Source organism: Pteropus alecto, unplaced genomic scaffold, assembly GCF_000325575.1.
Source record: "Pteropus alecto unplaced genomic scaffold, ASM32557v1 scaffold88, whole genome shotgun sequence".
NCBI lineage: Eukaryota > Metazoa > Chordata > Mammalia > Chiroptera > Pteropodidae > Pteropus > Pteropus alecto.
The window spans coordinates 700,141-721,704 of NW_006494611.1; positions in this window are offsets into that span (position 1 = coordinate 700,141).

The window sequence follows — 21,564 nt, forward strand, 5'->3', positions numbered from 1 at the left end:
CCATTTTATTTATGTTTGGAGCCACCTTAAATCCTCTGTGAAAGGTGCTGGAGTGGAAAATACCAAATAAGTATTGGCTCATTCCTTTCTCCTCCACCATGACTAGACACTGAAAGAGAGCCTCTCCCTCCCTCTCTTCTCAGTGGACAGATTTTCTTGGGTTTATGAGAGCCCACCCTGCTCTATAGACCCACAGAGTTCCATTTAGAGTAAGTCTAGTAAAGTCTAGTAAAGAAGTGGCAGAATCATCTAATATGTTCAGCACTTGATTCCTGAAGTGACTGTTAGCTGCTCTGTGTAAATCTCACAGTAAATTCTTAACCTGTTATCCAGCTGTTTTCTGCTTAGGGAATTAAAGTTGATGTTTGTAAGCAAAATACAATTATGAAGGAAATCTGTATTTTAAAGGAGGTGTATACCGCCTTTCAAAAATAAGTAAGGGTCCCAGATTAAAACCTGTTTTTTTTTTTTGTTCAATCTTAGTAGTTCACTGTAATAGATTGTTATAGTTATCGGTCAGATATTTCTTTTTTCCCACCAAAAAGTACTATCATCGAAAGATAAAACTCATATTCCCTAAACTTTAAGAGTAAAAGAAAATAATATGTAAATAAGTATGAAAATATTTTTCGCGTTTTGAATGAGGTCAGGATATGTGTGTACTGTGTGTGTTTTTAAAATCCCTCCACCTGGTCAAAATGCTTTCAAAAGAGAAAGAATAGCTGATGCCTCTTGTTCAGACTGGAAAGTATTGTGATTACACTGAAAAGCATGGCCCCTCTTGAAGTTTAGTTTTTTACTTCCTTTATTTGAGTATAAAGCAAAAGGGAGGTTTCTCTAAGATGTCCTAATAGAAGCTTTTGAATGATGTGCAGAGGTAGCATTGAGGTGAATGGAGTACATCAAGATTTGCCAGAAGTATGAAATAATTATCGAAAGGATTCCATTAGAGACGAAAGCCACCTAGACTAATAGAAACAGAAAAGGCTGACCCTTTTCTGGTTCTTAACTTTCTCTAATGGATGGCCTTAAGTTAAAATCAAGACTCAACTGGATCATTGAATTTTAAAAGAAAAGTATTGAGCATAGTGGCATATAAGCAAAAGCTGGAAAAATGGTCAGATAGATTTATCTTTTAGTTAAAGCTTGGAATGAAATGTATTTTTATTATTTGTTGGGGTTTTTTTTTTGACCTCGCAGGAATGGAAGCTAAACAATGGGATATAGTCTCATGAAATAAATATTAGTTTACATAAAAAAACAAAGGCTCCTCTAATAAGTACAACAACTCAACAAAAAGGAATCTAAGGAGTTTTAAAAGATAGTTGCCATTATTCATTACCTATTAGGTAAAGCAGAGTGTTCTTCGGTTAGTAATTGATCCATATGTCAAATTCTACACTTTGCTCTGAGGGGATCATGGAAGTACTTTTCCCACACAAAGTCTTGGAAGCATATTTTGCAGTGCACACTTCAGTAGCCAACATGTAATATGCACATGCCCACACACATGTACATACATGCACACATACCTAGATAGGGTAAAAAGGGTCAAATACCTGAAATTATCTAAAATTTCCTATGTTTGTTGAAAGCAGCAACTGATGCCTTTGCCTCTAGATGTTCCAAAGCACTTCATTGCTGCTGGGTGAAAGTGTTCTGAGTGTCAGATTAATAATTAAGTAGTCCTTTATGGAGGGAAAATTGCTAATAATAAATAAAGTTATCCCCATTGTCTGAGTGCAGGATCAGCTGAAGCCAGGGATGTCAAGGAGAGATGTGAAATTGTGGATGAGGCATTTTGGTTGTCATTTAAGTTAATATTAGGATGTTCCTGATAAGCAAGATGGGCCGAAGTGGCCAGTAATGTGAAAGTGGAAGTAAAGAAGCTATTTTAAAATCTCAAACATAGCACTAGGATGAATTTTAAAATGCTACATCATTTAAGTGGACATGTCACACTCAATATGCTGGTTGACAGAACTGATCAAGTCCACATGTTTTCAGTTTTGCAGACATCACTGACAAATAATTTGGAAGAAAGAACACTGGAGTATGAATCTTCTGGAAATGCTGAAATGCTTTCAATATATATCAAAATATAAGTCCCAATAATTATGCATTTAAATTACACTCTAGGCAAAAAAAAAAAAAAAAGAGAGAGAAAGCTTAATTCTTCTCTAATATGTTTTTCAGGTTTTCAAGTAACTTTAATATGCTGATTGGATAGTGCAACTGGAGTGAGTAGATCCAACATGATAATAATACACAGGGCAACAAGCCTTACCAATAAGAAACTTTTTAACACGAAGGGAGTTTTAGGTTCCCCAGACATATATGGGTAAAAAAGGGATAATCATACAGATTATAGACTCTTATAGTGCAAATATCACGTCAATCCTTAAATAACAATAATTATGTAATAAATTAAACTGAGCTAACCTTATAGGTTAACTTTAGGGTACCTCGTTATTAAATATATATTTTTTTAGTAAGAAAAGAGACAAAGCCATTGGCTTTTTGATGAATTAACACTGTCAGAATATTTTCAAGACCAAGTGTTTAAAATCTGACATTTTACAAGGTTCCTTCGCCATTAAATATAGCTGAGTATATTTAGAATATATAGAAAATGTCTAATTGAAAAACTCTTGTAAAAATCTGCTACCCAGTCAACTGCTCCTGGAACATGGTTCAAGGGCAAGCAAAAGAAGAAAGGAAGGTTCATTTAAGTTCAGACTAATAATAAAAAACAATTGAATTGGCTTTGCATCCCTTTCAAATGGGGAAAAAAATGGTTCCTTGTTTTTTGTACTTTATATTAAAGAGAAAAAGTCTCTTAATATTATCAAAGATTTAACAGGTTCAGAGGTCTAAAGAAAGAGCTCATCCTTGAGTTAATAGCTTTACTGGATATATCTTTAGCTGAAAAAGTTTTAAATGCGATTTACATGGAACAAATCAGTTTAGGTTTCAACATACATTTCTATCTGAAGCAGTTTGCAAAATCCAACTATATGTATCAGTAAAACATTTAATTTATTTTAGACAAGCATGTGCTTTTGCAAATGAATTTCACTTCAGAGTGGGAAAATAGTACCAGTTTTTACTTAGAATTTTATTTTCTTGCTATTATATCGTAAGTCCTTGTTTTAGTTATTGTTGTTTTTTCATCTTGATTAAATAATTAATTTTATTTAGATTCTGTATGTTAGTGATCGATCCCTTCCTCCTTCCAAAACCTACTTTCTGTTAAGGCCTGCTTGGTTGAAGTAACATAAACTTAACAGCCAGTTAAATGCATTTTTCACTCCTCAGCTTTTGTTTTGAGCAAATAGGAAAGTAGCTAACATTCATTTGTTTTTTGTTTGTTTGTCTTTTGAGAAAGTCAGTCAAATACTATGTGTTTAACTGGATGTTGGAACAAAGGGCTTTATAACAATTGTGCAGTAAACTCTGCTTTGTGTCTATAAAGCTATAGGTTATATAAATGTCAACATGAAAATAATTTGAAGTTTTATTTCAAAATGTTGATGTATGGAGATTGGAGCTGTTATTGTACTGATAAGAAAATAAATGAAGCGTTTCCCATGATAGATGAAAATCTTGAGTAAGACCTTGAATTTCTGATTTATTTTCAATTATACACATTAGTATTTCGTATATAGATGTTGGCCAGGCTGTACTCATTTTCCAATCACATGTCCAATGGAAGATTATATACTGCATCTTAGAAAGAATCAAACACTGGATGTTTATTTGGGTGGGTGCAAAATGACGCCAATAAACTAGAAAAAAAATGTTCTACACTTGCTTTCAAACTCTTAAGTCTCTAGAGTTTTACCATTGTTTGAAACATTTAAACATTTTGTCACATATTTAAATTACTGATGGGCCATTGAGTCATTTTCTTTATAGCACATCACCCACTGTTTGTAAATTATCCATGATCCACATGAGGTTGAGACAAACAGCCATATGTGTGTGGGATTTAGAAGGAAGTTCTCATCTTTTGTTGCAGAAACTACTGCTTCTGTCTTACCTCATTCACTTGATTTAACACTTCAGAAACAGTCTTTATTTTCCTGTGCTTGATTTTCCTGCCTGTTTTATACATAGAACAAGTAACAAGTAATGTCTTAAATTAAGATTTAATATCAGATCTGGGCATAATTTTCTGTGAAAAATTATTATATTTTAAAAGTCATTCTTGAAAAATGATAGAAGAGTAAAAACGAATGTTTAGACTAATAAAATTTTTAGGATGAAAATTTGCTAAGCCAGTAGAATAACAAGAGTAAATATGTTTACTGACATATAGCAATAAATAATATTACAAGATTTAACCTTAAAGATGATTTATGTCAACATCCCTATTTATAGTTGAAAAAGTGAAAAACTCCTAGAGTTTGGTGCCTAGCCTAAAATTATAAGACAAGTGACCAAGAGAGTTATCTTTTCATCATTCAACAAATATTGTTGGAGAAACTACTACATGTCCAAAGACGAAAAGATCCAGACCGTATTTGATATTCATGAGAAATTTATAGAGCAGTAGAAGGACACATGGAAATAACTAACTATAGAGATGAGTTGTATCATAAGGGTGATGCAAGTCAAAGAAATTAAAGGATTTGAGAGAAAAAGCAAAGTTTAGAACTCAGATGTTCTTTTTTCATGGTTTATCTCTGCCCCACTAGAATATAAGCTCCATGACAGCAGAGACTTTCCCATACCTGACAAAGTGTTTGAATACAGTAAATGCTCAATGAATGGACAAACGAATGTTCTTTACATGCTGTGATGCTGCCTCTTAAAAGCAGCAAATGTGTGTGTACCTCCTAGAAAGCATTTATCTTCCTCACCGTGATTAGAAGTTCTGCTCTCTCATTGACTATCCTGTGTTTAATACTATTCTAGCGATATGCCGGAGTATAATATTCTTATTTTACCATATTTAAGTAATAAAGTAAAATACTGTGTTTATCTTTCAACTTAAAATATGCAGTTTGCAAATTATGCATTCTAAAGTATAGAGTTAAAAACATGGACAGAGTGAATCTCATTGCTTCTAACATATTCCAAGCACATGTAACACATGTGTCGTGTAACTAGGAAGATGGCTTTTTAAGTATATAATAACACTTGAAAAAAAGAAATTTGACCACTTTACATTGTGAAACTTTTGGCTTCTAGGATACAAATTACTATTTAAATCCTCATGTACATGCTTACAATTAAAGGACTTGGAAAGATTTCTAATAAGAAAAGTAGACATCATTATATGACCATGCAAGAAATCCTAATGCTTTTAATTATAGTCTGTCTGGTTTAAAGGGGAGGTGGGAAAGAGCAAAATGAAATGTCATCTCTAGATCATGCATTTCAGTGCAAAAGGACTAGAATGACTTAAAAGGTGTGGCAACCTGTTTGGATTTCCATATGTAAAACAAAGTGAAGAACAGAAAAACATCATGTTATTTCATGCATAGGTGCTTGTTCTAGCCAGAATTCTTCAGATAGTTTTCTTTGATTTCTTTACTGTTGTGTAAACATAATATGCTTTTAAAATCTATTTAGAAATTTTTATGAAAACCATTCACTTCATCTATCGCATTCTTATTGAAGAATAAGAATAAAGTGTTTTTTCGAGAAAAATGTGTCAAATAAGGCAATACTAAAAGTCAGTATTTTTGATACTTTCATGTAGTATATTATTCACATAAAGTGGAAATATAGAGTTAATGCCTTCTTTTTTCTTTTCTTAGATAATATTCAGTTATAGGAATATGTTAAAATTTGGGGATCGTTAGCTAGATTTCATCTCTGAATTCTAAAATATGGAATGTCATATAGTATATTATAATTGAATTGGAATTCTGGGCATATCTGATCATATGATAGAAAATAAATGTTCTTGCCTTTACCCAGAAAGGGGAGAGAGCATTAATTTAAATTTAGGGAAGGGTTAATTTGGATAATTATAGATATCTTTGGTGTTCATATGTTGTGGCTTACTTGAATAGCATATAAATATTAGCATTTAAATGTGGAAATGTCATATACAAGTATCCATAGAAAATCTGACTAAAAATAAAGTATGTATTTAAAATTGAGGAAATAATAGAGATGACATAACATTTTATTTTGAGAAATACACATTTAAAAATATTCAGAGATACTATATTATGAAAAGTACTCTAGCACTGTTTTGCATTTTTACTGTTTCAGTAAATAGATTAAATTTTAAAAATATATAATTATACATGGCCATCAGAATAGTCTTGTGTCATGAAATATATAAGGAATTTGAGTCATTATGTACTTTAAAATATCCTAATCATAATTATAAGATATTTTGAAATCACATCAGATTTAGTTAATTGCGAATTATTATTACAACATGGAAAGAAGTTATAAAGTCTCCTAATGCTGGTAAAATTGTTTAAAGAAAAAAAAAAAAGAAGAAGAAAATAAAGCCCCAACCAACGTAACACCAAAGTAAATGCTTCTAGTAGTGGAGTTACGTATTTTAAATTATGCTGGTTTGTGACTCAGTATTTAGCCTATGCAGTCTAGGGATTATGCAATAAGTAAAAATTGTATGACAAAAATAAAAATAAAATTTTAATATCATGGAAATAACTTTAACATTTTATAATTTTGTAAAGAATAGGACACAAAATACATCTTCTGGTTACAAAACAAAAGTCTAATAAATGTACCGTTGCATGGCAGACTTTGAAGTCCTTATAAATGGGCAATGCATTTTGCATTTTTTGGTCATTTTCCCCAAGTGCATTTCAGTTGTAACAATCTGAGTTCAGTTTCCTAAGAAGCCCCTCTTTCTCATTTGTTACATCTAAGAGGTTAGAGAGTATGTTTAAACAGATATATTTTCTTCTCGTCTAACCTTGTCTAGAAGATATAGGAAAACTAATTTGCCTTATTTACATATGGCACAATCTATCCAGTATTCAAGGGTTTGTCAGAAACAGGAACCTTGTGCATTTCCATGGTAACCGATGGCATGCTGACAGTATCTGGCTTGTTGCAGCTTCGTCTAGGCAGGCCGGCAATTAATCAGCCATCTACATGCACAAAATTCTTTGTGAGTGAATGGCAGCGCGCCTCTGTAGTGCTGTCTGTGCTTTTACAATTTTGTATTCCTGCAGGGCAAAGTACTTTTTTGTCTCTTCTATTCATTTTCCATAGCTCCCCAAAATGTGCTAGAAAAGAGTATGAGGGGGTGGGGAAAAGGGAAATACATCTACCTGTAATTTCAAAATGACATTATTTCTTCAGCATCAAATATACCAGGCTGTGTTTTTTCTTTTTATTCCATGCCTCATAGTGGGTTTGCTTTTTTTTTTTCTCCTGAGTTCTCTTGGGTTTGTGCTACACAGTCCCTTAATCTGTGTCTCAAGGTCCTTTATTGTTGGTGCAAGTAGGACATACCTACTAAAGCAGGTCTATGCATAAATCATGGCTGGGCCTGTGTCATGCAGTGTGGAGCCCAGAAGTCCTTTTACATTCTTTATCTAGTTTTGTCCTCTCAGCTACATGGAATGGATATTATTCCCATTTTGCAGACTGAGATGCAAGCAATTAAATGATTCAGCCAGCTTTCCATGGCAAGTTTGGGATGCAATGCTTCAATGATCTTGCCACTATGCTAATGCCAACATGGAGACAGTGGCAGTTCCCTTTCATGTAGAGTGATGTTTTAAGGTACAGGAATTACTATAATTTTACTAGACTATCCTGGAGTTTTAATCCTCATAAAATAGTTCTATTTAATTTATTCATTTGGAACCTTATATTGTCTAGGATCTGGACAAGAGCATGGGGAAGATAACAGTTTGAGCCTTGCCTTTGGTGGTTATTAGAAAACTATTTGGATTTTGCCTACAACCCTAACTAATGTTATGTCTGGGGAAGCTGCTTAGGTTCTCTCTCTGTAACATGAAGGTAATGGATTCAATTATCTTGAAGGGTCCACTCAGCACTGAAATTCTATGGTTCTTCAAATTTTTTAAAACATTATTTTAAATAGTTATAGGTAAAAATTAAGATCTATAATTCATTCAGTCTTTTGTCCTTGAAAGATGACAGAATGATTTGTATTGAATTAAATTGAATTAATTTCATTTTCAAAAAGGAAAAAGAAAAATTCCACATCTGGGTGGTTGACAAATCTCAGAAGGTCAGAATTCACTGAAATCAGATTTGGACATTAGTGTTTCCACAAAATCTACACAGCAAAAATTTGGTTGCCTTCAAAGTCCAGTTCAAGCACAATATCTAAAGAAAATTATAAGTGTATTGGGGCCTAGAAATATTAAGTTTCTGAAAAGTTTCATGCATTAAAAGAAAAGTTTTTGTTGGGAGAGTTTCAATGGGAAAAAAATCTAGCAACAAAGGTATTTATTCATACAGTGGAGGGAATTAAAGTAGAAATACATGTAAATTTTAATATTCTCTGTAAATCTAACATCATTTTATTAGTTAGGAATACAAATTTATTTGTATAAATATATTATGTATGACTCTTTTTAAAAAGTTCATTGCTTTTTATTAAATTTATTTATTCAAGGAAGAATCGCTTATATAAATTTCCTTTAAAGTTTAAAAATTTCTATTACAAAAAGGTGACCTCGGTTTGAAAGTAAATCCCATTTCAACAATATAAAGATAAGGATGCTTTTTCATGCAAATATTTCTCCATTGTTTTTTTTTCAATTCTGTTTTGTTTTATGAATGACAAAATCTCTCCTATAATTCTTTTCTCCAATTTTGTCTTTCTGTTAAAAAAAAATCGAAGCATGTGCACAAAGCTCTGTTTTCTCCTAATTAATGATTGTCCATCCTTTTGTAAGTGTTGCAAACACGAGAGCTTCATTTATTCTCTATACTCAGTTTCTCTTACTTGTTCATGTGCTAACACTAAATAACACACTGAATAATATCTCGCCTAACATTTTAACTCATTTTAAAATATCCTATTTCCTCTAGAGTTCTGTTAAATTTGTCAGTGGTATTGCAGAATAGAATGTTATTCTTACAATTAAGTCCTTTTTCCCCCCAGTTTTTTTGGATATCGTACATTTATACAAGAAGTTTATCCATTTTAGTATAGTATAGCTCATTGTATGTGGGCTTTGTAATTTTTTGCTGTTTTAGAAAAATCAGTCCAAAATCTTCTCTACATGCATAATGTTACCATGAACTTTGTGTGTTCTCTCTCAAAGTTCTCACTATTTCACATTGTCTTTTATTGAGGGATTCTATCACATCATTCACTTAGTCATTTATCAAGCATTTATTGAGTTCCATTACTTGGGTTTTTGGAAATACACCAATACCACCAACACTACCACCTTCCAATAATAAAAATTATGGGAAATCTTCCCTATGGTAGAAATTATTTTCATCAGTAACTAATTTGGATATAACAAATTATATAACGTTCTCTACATGCATAATGTTACCATGAGCTTTTGTGCATTCCTAGGCTATAAATGAAGACATTACTTAATTGATAGAGTTTTGTTAGGATTAAATAAAGTGCGTAAGCCATCTGTCTGATTTTACACACTCAAAAATGGTAGAAATATGAGATATCTAAAGCAATCAAATTCATAGAAACAGGAAATAGAATGGTGGTTGCTAGCGGCTGACTAGAAGAGAATGGGAAGTCACTGCTTGCTGGGTACAAGGCCTCCTTTGGGAATGATGAAAATGTTCTGGAACTAGGTAGAGCTGATGGATGCACAACATTGTGAGTATACTAAAAACTATTCTATATTTTACACAGGTAAATTTATGTTATTTGAATTATATCTCAACAAAGCTATTATATATGTATATAAAACATTAAAACTTGGAAAATTTCACACAAAATTCCAGAATGACTTATTTTAGAAGAATTTTTTGATCTGACACCACCAGCCACATGGTCCTTCATGGGGTCCCTTGTTTAATAGGGAATAGAGTTTTGGTTTTGCAAAATGAGAAAGTGCTGATCTGTTTCACAACATTGTGAATATACTTAACGCTACTGAACCGTACACTTAAAAATGGTTAAGATGGTAAATTTTATGTTATATATTGTTAGCACAATAAAAATATATAGAAGTAGTTTTTTTAAATCATAGAAATATTAAATTTATTAATATTGATAATTATATAAATGTTATTAATTTTTCTCGTTATTATTACATGGAATAAATTATGAAAAACACTAAACCCAGGGCATGGCACATAGTAGGAATTCAAGAAATATACTTCTTTTCCCTTGGATAGCAAAATATGAGACAATATGGCATAGTTAATGGCCATAGTTATTTGAGTTAGACAGATGTAAATTCCAACTACCTGTTTTATACAAATTACTTCTCACTTGCTCTTAGTCTCATCATCTGAGAAGAGCTACCTTAAAGGATTACGAGGATTAAATGCTATCTCAGGCATGAAGCACATCACTCAGTTCTGAGAACATATTTAGGTGCTCAACAAATTACCTGAAACATGGTTTTATTGTTTACATAATCTTTTTCTTCACCCAAATTGTTGATCTAGAGAAGGGAATAGTGCAGAAAGAGAATGTTCTTAGGAACTAAAAATATACTAATCACCTTTCCTCAGAATGTTTTTTTTTTCACTTTTATTCCTTTTTTTCTATCTCCCTGACCCCATTATAACCCCTAATCCTATTATGCAGAGAAGGACTCACCTCACTTTATACCTAAGGCCCTTTGTCATGTTCCCAAATCCATACGGAGGATAATTAGAAGAAACACTGAAGTGGGCTCCAATGACCTGGGTACTGGTTCTAGCCCAATAGCCAGTAATTTGTAACCTTGCTTAGTCATTGCCCCTCTGAAGAGTTTAGAGTAGATCAGAGTTTTCTAAACTCCAGTTTTGACCATTCTGAGATGAAATGAGGAAAACAAGGACAATATTTTACACAGCTATAACATTTTTATCTGTATTTATATTTGTATCTATATCTATATTTCTATAAAATTGCACCTGTCCTTGCTTAGGAGAAGCTGTTCTTTATACTGAGATGATACTCTTCTTCCTTTTTAGTTTCCAAATGCCTACTTATTTATGGAACCACAGATGAATAGATGGTAAGTTTTATGCGACATCCTAACTTGGCAAAATTAAAAGCTGGCAACCTTCCATCTTTCCCCATAAAAATTGTAAAATTCAAAAGTCTAGATCTTTTGGATTAGTTAATTCTAAGGATTTTTCTCAATCTGACATTTAATTATTCTAATTAGAATTCACCAAAACTGTGGATTCTTAAGTGGTTCTTTGGCTTGTGGATTAAAAAGGCACCCCTCTCGTAGTCTCAATGAAATCTGCAATTAATTGTTCAGGTTTTGCCCCAAACATCTTTGCTTCACTAATATAAAAGCATGGACCTCTTTTATTTGTAAGACTTTATCTTTTTAGAGAAGTTTTAGGTTTATAATAAAGTTGAGAGGAAGGTATAGAGATTTCCTATATACCCTCTGTACCCACACATGCATACCCACCCCGTTATCAACATTACTCACCAGAAGGGTACATTTTTCTGCCAAGGGTGAACCTACATTGACACATCATAATTACCTGAAATCCATAGTTTACATTAGGATTTACTCTTGGTGTTGTACATTCTATGAGTTTGAACAAATGTATAACAACATATATACATCGTTAAAAGATTATACAGAGTATCTTCACTACACTAAAAATCTTTTGTGTTCTGCCTGTTCATCTGCCCACCCTCTACCTCTGGCAACCACTGATCATTGTACTGTCTCCAGAGTTTTGCCTTTTCCAGAATGTTATATAGTTGGAATCACTCAGAATGTAGCCTTTCAGATTAGCTTCTTTCACTTGGTAATATGCATTTAAGTTTCTTCCATGTCTTTTCATGGTTTGATAGCTCATTTCTTTTTAGCACTGAATAATATTCCATTGTCTACATGTACCATAGTATATCCATTCATCTATCGAAGGACACGTTGGTTGCTTCCAAGTTTTGACAATTATGAATAAATCTGCTATAAATATCCATGTCAAGGTTTTTTTATGCACATAAGTTTTCAACTCCTCTGTATAAATTCCAAGGAATGCAGTTGCTGAATTGTATGGTAAGAATATGTTTAGTTTTGTAAGCAGCTGCCAAACTACCTTCCAAAGTGGCTATAATGTTTTATAATCCCATCAACAATGTACGAGAGTTCTTGTTGCTCCACATCCTCACCAGCATTTGGTTATGTCAGTGTTCTGGATTTTGGCCATTCTAAAAAGTGTGTACTGGTATCTCGTTTTAATCTGCATTTTTCCTGAGACATATGATGTGGAGCATCTTTTCATATGCTTATGTGCCATCTGTACATCTTATTTGATGAGTGTCTGTTAAGGTCTTTGGCCTATTTTTTAATTGGATTGTTTGTTTACTTATTATTGAATTTTAAGAGTTCTTTGCATATTTTGGGTAACAGTCCTTTATCAGATGTCTTTTTCAAATATTATCTCCCAGTCTATGGCTTGTCTTCTAATTCTCTCGATATTGTCTTTCAAAGAGCAAAAGATTTTTTAAAAAAAATTTAATGAAACCCAGCTTATTATATTGCTTATGGATCATGCCTTTGGTGTTGTGTCTAAAAAGGCATCACATACCCCAGGTCAACTAGGTTTTCTCTTATGTTATCTTCTAGGAGTTTTATAGTTTTTCATTTTACATTTAGGTCTTTGATCCATTTTGAGTTAACTTTTGTGAATGGTGTAAAGTCTGTGTCTATATGCATTTTTTTTTTGCATGTGGATATCCAGTTATTTCTGTACCATTTGCTAAAGTGACTGCTTTTGCTCTTTTGTCAAAGATCAACTGACTGTATTTATGGGGGTCTACTTCTTGATTCTCTATTTTGTCTTATTGATCTATTTGTCTATTCTTTCACCAATACCACACTGTTTTAATTACTCTAGCTCTATAGTTAAGTCCTGAAATTGGGTGGTGTCAGTCTTCCAAGTGGGTTTTTCTCCTTCGATATTGTCTTGGTTATTCTGGGTCTTTTGCCTCTCCATATACACTTTAGAATCGGTTTGTCGATATCCACAAAAAAACTTGCTGGAATTTTGATTGGGATTGAATTGAATCTATAGATCAAGTTGGAAAGAACTGACATCTTGACAATATTGAGTCTTCATGTCCATGAACATGGAATATTTCCATTTATTTAGTTCTCCTTTGATTTCATTCATCAGAGTTTTGTCGTTTTCCTCACATAGATCTTATACACATTTGGTTCATAGTAAACTTTTGAAAAAGATAAATTTTCATTTGCAAGTTGAGTTCTTTGAATGTCCTAGTTAGTATTAGAAATGTGTTAGGTTAGAGAGGGAAGCCCACTACTTAGAATTGTATAAACAGGAGGTCAGGGAGGGGAAGTATGCATCATAACTTACTGCATTTTCCTTTTTCTCCATACAATGCATAATAGCAGGAAGTTTTATTTCATAGCACTTATGATAAATGAAATTATACTTTTATTAGTTATGTAGTTATGGGATTACCTTATTAAATTTTAAGTTTCACGAGGGCAAGGTGATGTTGGTGCATTCACCATGGTGTGGCTGGCCTATGGAGTGCATGCTCTGCAAATATATAAAAGTGATAGGAGTTATAAGAAAGGGGAGTACCTCAAGTTCTATAGTGAGATCAGGAAAAAACCTTTCAGAAGAAATAGTAGGTAAACTAGCCTTAAATGGTGACCAATATTTTGGCATACAGCTATGAAAGATTACATGGAATAATTATAGAATTGAGGACATTTTAGTGTATACTATTTCTTTGAAAACTGGTGATCTCTCTATATAAGACAGCTTCTAGATAATCTTGAAAACATAGACTTAATCATATCTGCTTGCCCTAAAGTCAGTGTAGGAAAAGGGGAGTTTTCTCCATATAAAAGGTAACATGGGAAGGACGTGAAGTTTTAGGCAGAAGAATGTAAAGAGTTAGGATTTTCCCAAGTTTGCTAGCTTCAGAGACCAGCAAGCACAACCTCGTTGTGATAAAGACTCTGTACAAGAGTTAAGGAGCTCTGTTTCCATCTACCTGCAAAGTAATTGAAGTAGCAAACTTAGAGGTGAACTATAGAATGAGATAGTGTGCCATGGGGAAAGAGCTTTGGTATCAAATAGATTTGGGCTTTGGTATCAAATAGATTTGGGCTTTACCCTCAACTCCGTCATGTACTAGCTGGTAACTTGGGACATACTAAGTCTGTTTTTTTCTTTAGTAAAATGAAGATAATGCTCTGTAGAATTTTTATAATAGATAAAATAATATATGTGAAAGGGACTAACACAGAATTTTAAAATTTGGGAAACACTGTTTTCTCTGCCCTTTCTTTGTCTCCTTTAGGTTTTGAATTTTGTTCCTTTGTAGGGAGTTACCTATTCCTTGGCACCACATAGGCTTTCTGTGTATCCCAAATCTGAAAGCAAATATTTAAATAGAATAACAACCCAATGAGTCTAGTAGTAACATCAAATTAGTTTAATCTGCAGAATCAAAGCTTGAAAATTACGGCTTGGAATTTTCACTTCTGTAAAATACTTAAAACAATTTATCCATTTATTCTGCCTTCTCTGTTCTTTTCTCAAATTGAAAGAGAATTAAAGGTCAAGTTTACAGCTCAGATGCAGATAACTTTATATCAAATTTTCTATTCAAAATGATAAATTCAGCCAGGTCCTGGAGTTATGGAACAGACTTTAATATAGGAAGAGGTAGCTGGAAGGACTATGGAAGTTAAATGGAGCAGAGGCCAAACCATTTATGACTAGGTGCTGAGAAGCAGCATGTTACACTGTTTAACTGCTGGTTTTATAGTCAAAAGAACTCTGCTTGAGCCCCTGGTCTCTTGCCTCTTTGCTTGGTGATCCTGAAGTGGACCCATTAACTCTCTGAGTCCCCAAAGGAAAAAATACTTCAATAGAGCTAATGCAAAGTAAATGCTCAGTAAATGTTTGTTGAATGAATAAATGCTATAGAAAATGACATTAATACTTAGTTTCCATGTATTTGTTCTGTGGTCTCTTACAACTTTTCTTAAGCCTACAGACTGTGTAAAACCAAACTTAGTTATCCTCCACCATTTAGCCAGAAATATGTGTGTGCCTATTATACAATGAAAGTAACTGGCTTAGAAGGTTGACACATCACTTGTCATCTTTAATGTTCCCTTATCATACAATCCCTCCATGGATTCATATATCACCTGTCAGATAATCTTCTAGAGAAGCTTGACTATAACCATTTGTTCTGTGGTTTGGATGATGAATGAGATGGGTTAGATCATTTAATTCACTACATGGCACCTAAATGGTAAAGCTGAAGGAAAAGAATGTCTGACAAATTGTTTGTTGTCATTAAGGTTTATTTCTCATATGCCTTATATGGTTTCCCCCACCTCATTCATTGTCCAACACACAAAGCTAACTATTATAAGGAAGACAATACTTAATGGGTGCTAGACAAATGATAGTTGAAGCTGTCTGGTGCATTATCCAATAAGTAAGAGCCAAATTATAATGTCATTAGATAGGATGTCTCAAGTTATTATAAAGTTGTACTTTCCACAATATTCTCCCTTTATCCTCAGCATGGTTCTTCCTGGAATCTGTTTTCACTTAGCAGCTTCATTTTTTTTTTTAAATAACTCAGATTAAGTTTTGAATTTTCTATTATGTCAATTTTTAAATGCCTCAGTGAAATCCAAAGTATACATCATACAAATATTAACTTTAAAATCTCTAGTCACAGGGATGTTGGATGTATATGTAAATCCCCACTTACCCTATCTCCAGAGCCTATTTTCTCCAGGCACAAATTCTCTTCTTGGACTGTGTGTTTTTATGTCAATTTCATAGCCAGTTCTTGGCACATCGGCACTCATTTAATAACTGAAGAATGAATGAATGAATGAATGAATGAACGAACGAACATTCAAAGGTATGGATAAAAGCATACTAAATTCATATTGGTGTAAAATATTTTGCTAATAAGTTGACTATAGAGAAAATGAATTCCACTTCTACCACAGGGAAGTTAGGATTCCTTGGCATTTTTGTTTGCCACAAACCAATTATCTTGATTATTCTTTTAAAATAGCTTCATGAGTTCACTTACCTTTTTTGAATATAAATAATACCTGACAAAAAGAGCTGTGGATTTATTTGTGTGTATGAAATATGAAAGAGCAAGCTTCATTCTTTTTTAATGATTCAGTAGAGCATCCAGCTGACTTAATCATTCAATGACAATATGTTCTATATAATGTATTAATAAATGTTACACTTTCTCTTTAAATAGAGGCAGAAAATTACTACCCCAGATCTCTTGTACTAGGCAGTACATTTTTTTAGGGATTCAATAATTCTGTATTGAATGAATGGATAGATAGATGATTTCAGAGCACAGATCCTGATCCCAGCAGATCCTAGAGACCCTATCAATCCCCTTTCCACAGAACTTTTAAGGGGCTAGGTAGCACATTTTAAGTATAATCTTGCCATTTCACTGGTGTGAAAGCTCTAAAGTTAAATATATCTAGACTCAAATGCTGACTCTGCCAGTTACAAACTGTGAGATAAGCCACATCAACTGTATATCGCAGTTCTTTTATTTTACAAATGAGAAGAGAGATCTGTTTACCTATGAAGAATTATAGGCACTTAGTAAGTGTTCGACAAATGTTAGCTATTATCGTAGGGTTGTCACTAATCTTAGTCTTGTTATTTTTATAAGTGATAAAGCAGAAAGAATTAAAGTCTGCTAATCTCACTTGCACATCTGTCCTTAGGCCCAGCCCGACCCCTAAACCAATGCTGTCCAAAAGAAATGTAACAAGAGCCACATATGTTATTTAAAATTTTCTGTAGTGGCATTAAAGAAGGTAAAAAGAAGTAAAATTAATTTTAAAAATATACTTTCTTTAACCATGTATATTTAAAATATTATCATTTTTTAAATTTTGTTTACTTTTTTTTTATTAAGTTTATTGAGGTAACATTGGAAGCTAAGCAGGGTCGGGCCTGGTCAGTACTTGGATGGGAGACCACCTAGGAATACTAGGTGCTGTAGGCGTTAAAAAAAAATTATCATTTTAACATGTAATCAATTTAAAAAATTTAATCAGATATCTTATGTTCTTTTTTTCTTACCAAAGCTTCAAGAATCTGGTGACCTTGTTTTGAACTCAATTATTGGTGAGACCAATTTCATTGATGTGGTTGGGACCGAAACCAAACTGCAGTGGGCTGATGGGAAAATAGGAGATGAGGACAGTTGCATTCTTTGGCTTATTGCCTAAATTTCTCATCTTAATTTTTCAACCAAAATACAATGAAGTAAAGAAGAATATTGTTTCTTATGCACTTGGCCAGAGCAACTCATTGGATCACATTTGTGGCCTCAATTTCTGACCTCAAGTACTACAGTGTAGAGCAGTTATTACCAATCTGTCTAAGGTAGGGTGCAAGCCTTTGTTTAGTCATTCTCTTATGAACAAACTGGAAGTGAAGAGATACAAAGACTGGTAGTAATCTAGGTTCTTGGAAACCGCAAACTAGGAATGGAGAGTAAAAATGCACAGTAGGAAAGTTCTAGTACTTCTCTCTTTCCTTGTGTTTCCTCCTTCCCTTTTTTGTGCTCTCCTTTGATTTTTCCTTTATAAAATTCTTTGTTAAAATGCAAGGTCTTCGAAAGATCTTAGTATCTCAATTAAAGGTTAAGTTTTATTAGAGTGTGATTGGAAGATGGGATTGAGAATAAGGGAGGAAAGGGGCAAGGGCAGAAGCAAATGGCTACAAAACATAACTTTTGTTTACCTTACAAGTTTTAGTTAGTCTCAGTTAGTTGCCTATCAGCCTCACTGTTATACCAATCATATTCATTGACTGTCACATGAGAGCCATTTCCGTTACCTACTCAATTACCCCCAGGCCATCCTTTGGAAAACATAAGTGGAGAAAGTATCGGTCTGATTAATGGACACATTCCAAGGGTCATTTCTAAGAAACACTGTAATGGTAGATCTAGAAAAAACTTTGAGTGTACTGATCATCTTTTTAAAACTGGAATTAACCCAGAAGTTTATGTGACAAATGGACAGATGGCTGGCTGGCTGGCTGGCTGGATAGGTGGGTGGATAGATGATAAGGAAGGAAGGAATTGGGGGAGGGGGAGGTGGAAGGGAGGAAGGAAGGGCCTCAGAAGAGGCTCTGTGGTTATTATTGCTGTTGACCTTGTTTTAACATTAGAACATATTACATGCCATTCACTACATTTATGGTGGGAAAAGCACAAGTTTTAGAATAAGATAACTATTACCTTATGACTCGTGTTCTATGGGAATTCACTTTCCTTTCTGAGCCTCATTATCTCATCTGTCAAGTGGTATTATACTATGCACATTATAGGGATTTTATAAGCGTAAAAAATCTTTTCTGTAAAAATCATTTATGTAAATTATGATGCACTATACATACATTAGTTATTATTTTGCATCTGAGTACAATATATTTCCTGGGAGAAGGATTGCCTGGATATAATCTATTGTGAACAAGTGTGAGAACTTTTAAAAGACTAATAGCCTTAGGCCTCAAATCTTGGAGAGCTTATTAGCGCTCATTAATGCCCATGTAGTAAGTCCTCACTGACTCCTTTGAGCGTTTTGTACCCTATAATACTCTTTTCATACTGCTTTTTGGTTCTTTTCCCCATACACTTCCCTCAAAAGTGCCCACTTTTTCTCTTGCAAGCTCTTCCGTCATGCTTAGCTCTTCCATTTCATAAAGTAAATAATCTTACTCACTCCCACCCACTGGCATACTTTTAATCGCTGCTAATACTTGAGTATAGTTTTATGCTTCTACTTGCTCTCCAGAACACTATGACAAACCTACTCCAAGTGCTAATTAAGACCAACTTGAGCATATGTCAGCAGCCCTTTAACTGTTCTCTTTGAAATGGTTCCAGTTAGTCTTTCTAAATGAACTTCAGAAAAGAACTCAAATTAATTTGCTTCTCAATGTCCTATGGTTCAGACATTGGATTTTTTTTTTCCCCCATAGTGATTTCTGGTTAGCAATCAAAGAGCTGCTTTTCTACATTATGATTTTAACTCAACTTCCTGGGAGTGGAAATATTCAATCATTTCTTAAAAATCCATAATTATTTTTGTCTTTACATTTTCAACTTCCCCAAAATGCTTTCGCTTTCCGTGGAAGCTACCTCCTATTCGATTTAGGTTATCCTTTGAGGGTATATTTCGTGGGAAGAGTCTTAACAGAAAGCCTAAGACAGAAACACTTATGTGAGGATTAAATTGTTCATACAGTTAGGACCGGCTATGTTATTTGAGAGTCCCAGTGCAAATAAAAATGCAGGGATCTTTGTTTATAAAAAAAAAATCAAGAATTTCAAGACAGCAGCAGCAGAACATTAAGCCAAATGCAGAGCCACAGGGACCTATGCAACTGCACAGGTCACACACTCGTGAAGTCCTATATGTAATCATTGCATGGTGACACGAATTGACACTCTTGTTCACTTTGCATCTTAATCATGGACTTCACACTTTAAAATTAGTATATGCCTTTGATAATCTCTTTCATAGGTTCCTGTTAGATATGAAACTATTAATCTATTTGGCAAGTTTTAGTAACTCAGTTATTTTACTTTTATGTGAATTTTCTGACACCCTATAGTCAAAGCTTACCTTGGCTTTGGGTTATAAGATTAATTGGGATGTTTCAGAGATTGAATTCTCAAATAGTCATACTTTAATGATGAAATTAAACCAGAAATTGCATTTATTGCAGTTTTATTTGTTAACACAAGTACATTTATAGTGTTGAGAGCTTTTAGAGTCCAAAACCATTAGAACGGTATAAACATGAAAGAGTATGCAGTCTGGTAAAATTCTGGAAGAATTTCATGTTTGGGGGCAATCTGTGGTATCTCAATTGATTGTAAAATATGTTTAATGCTAAATTTGATGGCATCATTACAGCGTCTTATGTTCTTGCATGCGTATTTTCAGACCTTCTCCTCCTCCACCTGGGCTAGCCACCACTTAGCCCTGCAGGTAGCTGAGTTTCTATGCTTATCTGCTAGGCTAGGGGAGAGCAAGTGGTGTTGATTTTGCTGTATGTGGCCAATTATCTTGACCTTTATGATAGATCAAGCCGTGCATGGCAGGGCCAGGAAGCCAAGTCTCCTTCCCATTTACATCTCCTTCAAGGGAGTGTAGCACATTGCAGTCATGTCAGTTTGTGGTCTTATATTTCACGCCCCAGCAATACACATCTTGAGACACTGTGATTAGCATCCCTAATTCCTAAAAATTGACTTTCCTTGTCATAGCTAGAGAGCTGTCGCCTAAAATACTTTACCTACTGTTCAAAAGGGAATTATTTTTGTGTCCTGGGGATAAGGAAAGTTTTCAACCCACCAGTGCAGGGATTAGTTTTATTTTAAAGAACTGTTTTAGATAACTTAGCTAGGAATGATCCAAGTTCAGTGGACTCACAAGAGTCTTTAAAAATGTGCTCCAAGCCCTTATCTGACAACAATGTTTAAAAATACTTACATTCTGTATATATTTGGATATCAAGATCTACCTTTTTTATATGTCAGGGAAATTAAGGCACTTTCTGAATCAACCAAATGCAGAGGGTGATTTCTTTTGGGTAAATAGCTTTCTCTTTGAATAGGATTTCTGACTGAACCATCTAGAATTAATCATGTCTATTGAATAGCCTGTGCACTTTTCCTTGTTTTTTTTTTTTTTTTTTTTTTAAATATCCCTGTCCACTAAGCAAATAAAGGCATTTCTCTTTTTATTAATTGGGGGTATTCATAATTGCTTGTATAATTTTAGAGATATACATAATTTTGTGATTCACTCAGAATCATATTAAGGTTATATCTCCATGAGACTAAAAGAGCATCATCTCTTCAAATGATCTCTATTCACCAGCTTCTTGAACCTGCTCAACACTTTTAAAGATAATTATTAATTACTTTTATGCTGTGAGCTACCAGTGCCTTTGACTTCACTGCTGTTTTGTTCGTCAATAGTTTGGGGTCTTATTACTAAGAGCTTTCTTCTTCAATCAAACCCCAAGTAATGTACTCACAATAAGGATCTCTTTAAGTACATAGCTTTATCTAGTTTATCGCCCTTCACTAACCAGCACACACCAACAATGTCTATAAAGAAAATTGACTGACTTTTTAGTTAAGTTGACTGACTTAACTAGCCAGATTAATTTATGTGTTTAGACTCAGTGGGAGTCAAACAGCTAGCGTGAATAGATTATTGTTTTTTTAATTATTGAATTAACCATTCTGTTCTTTTAACAGAGTTGACTAAACTAACTGGACTTTTCAGTGGTATATTTTCTGTTTCATTTATGAACATGTGCAATAAAGCCACATGTCCAGAACATATGAAGAAAACACATTTTCATTTTGTTTCATAG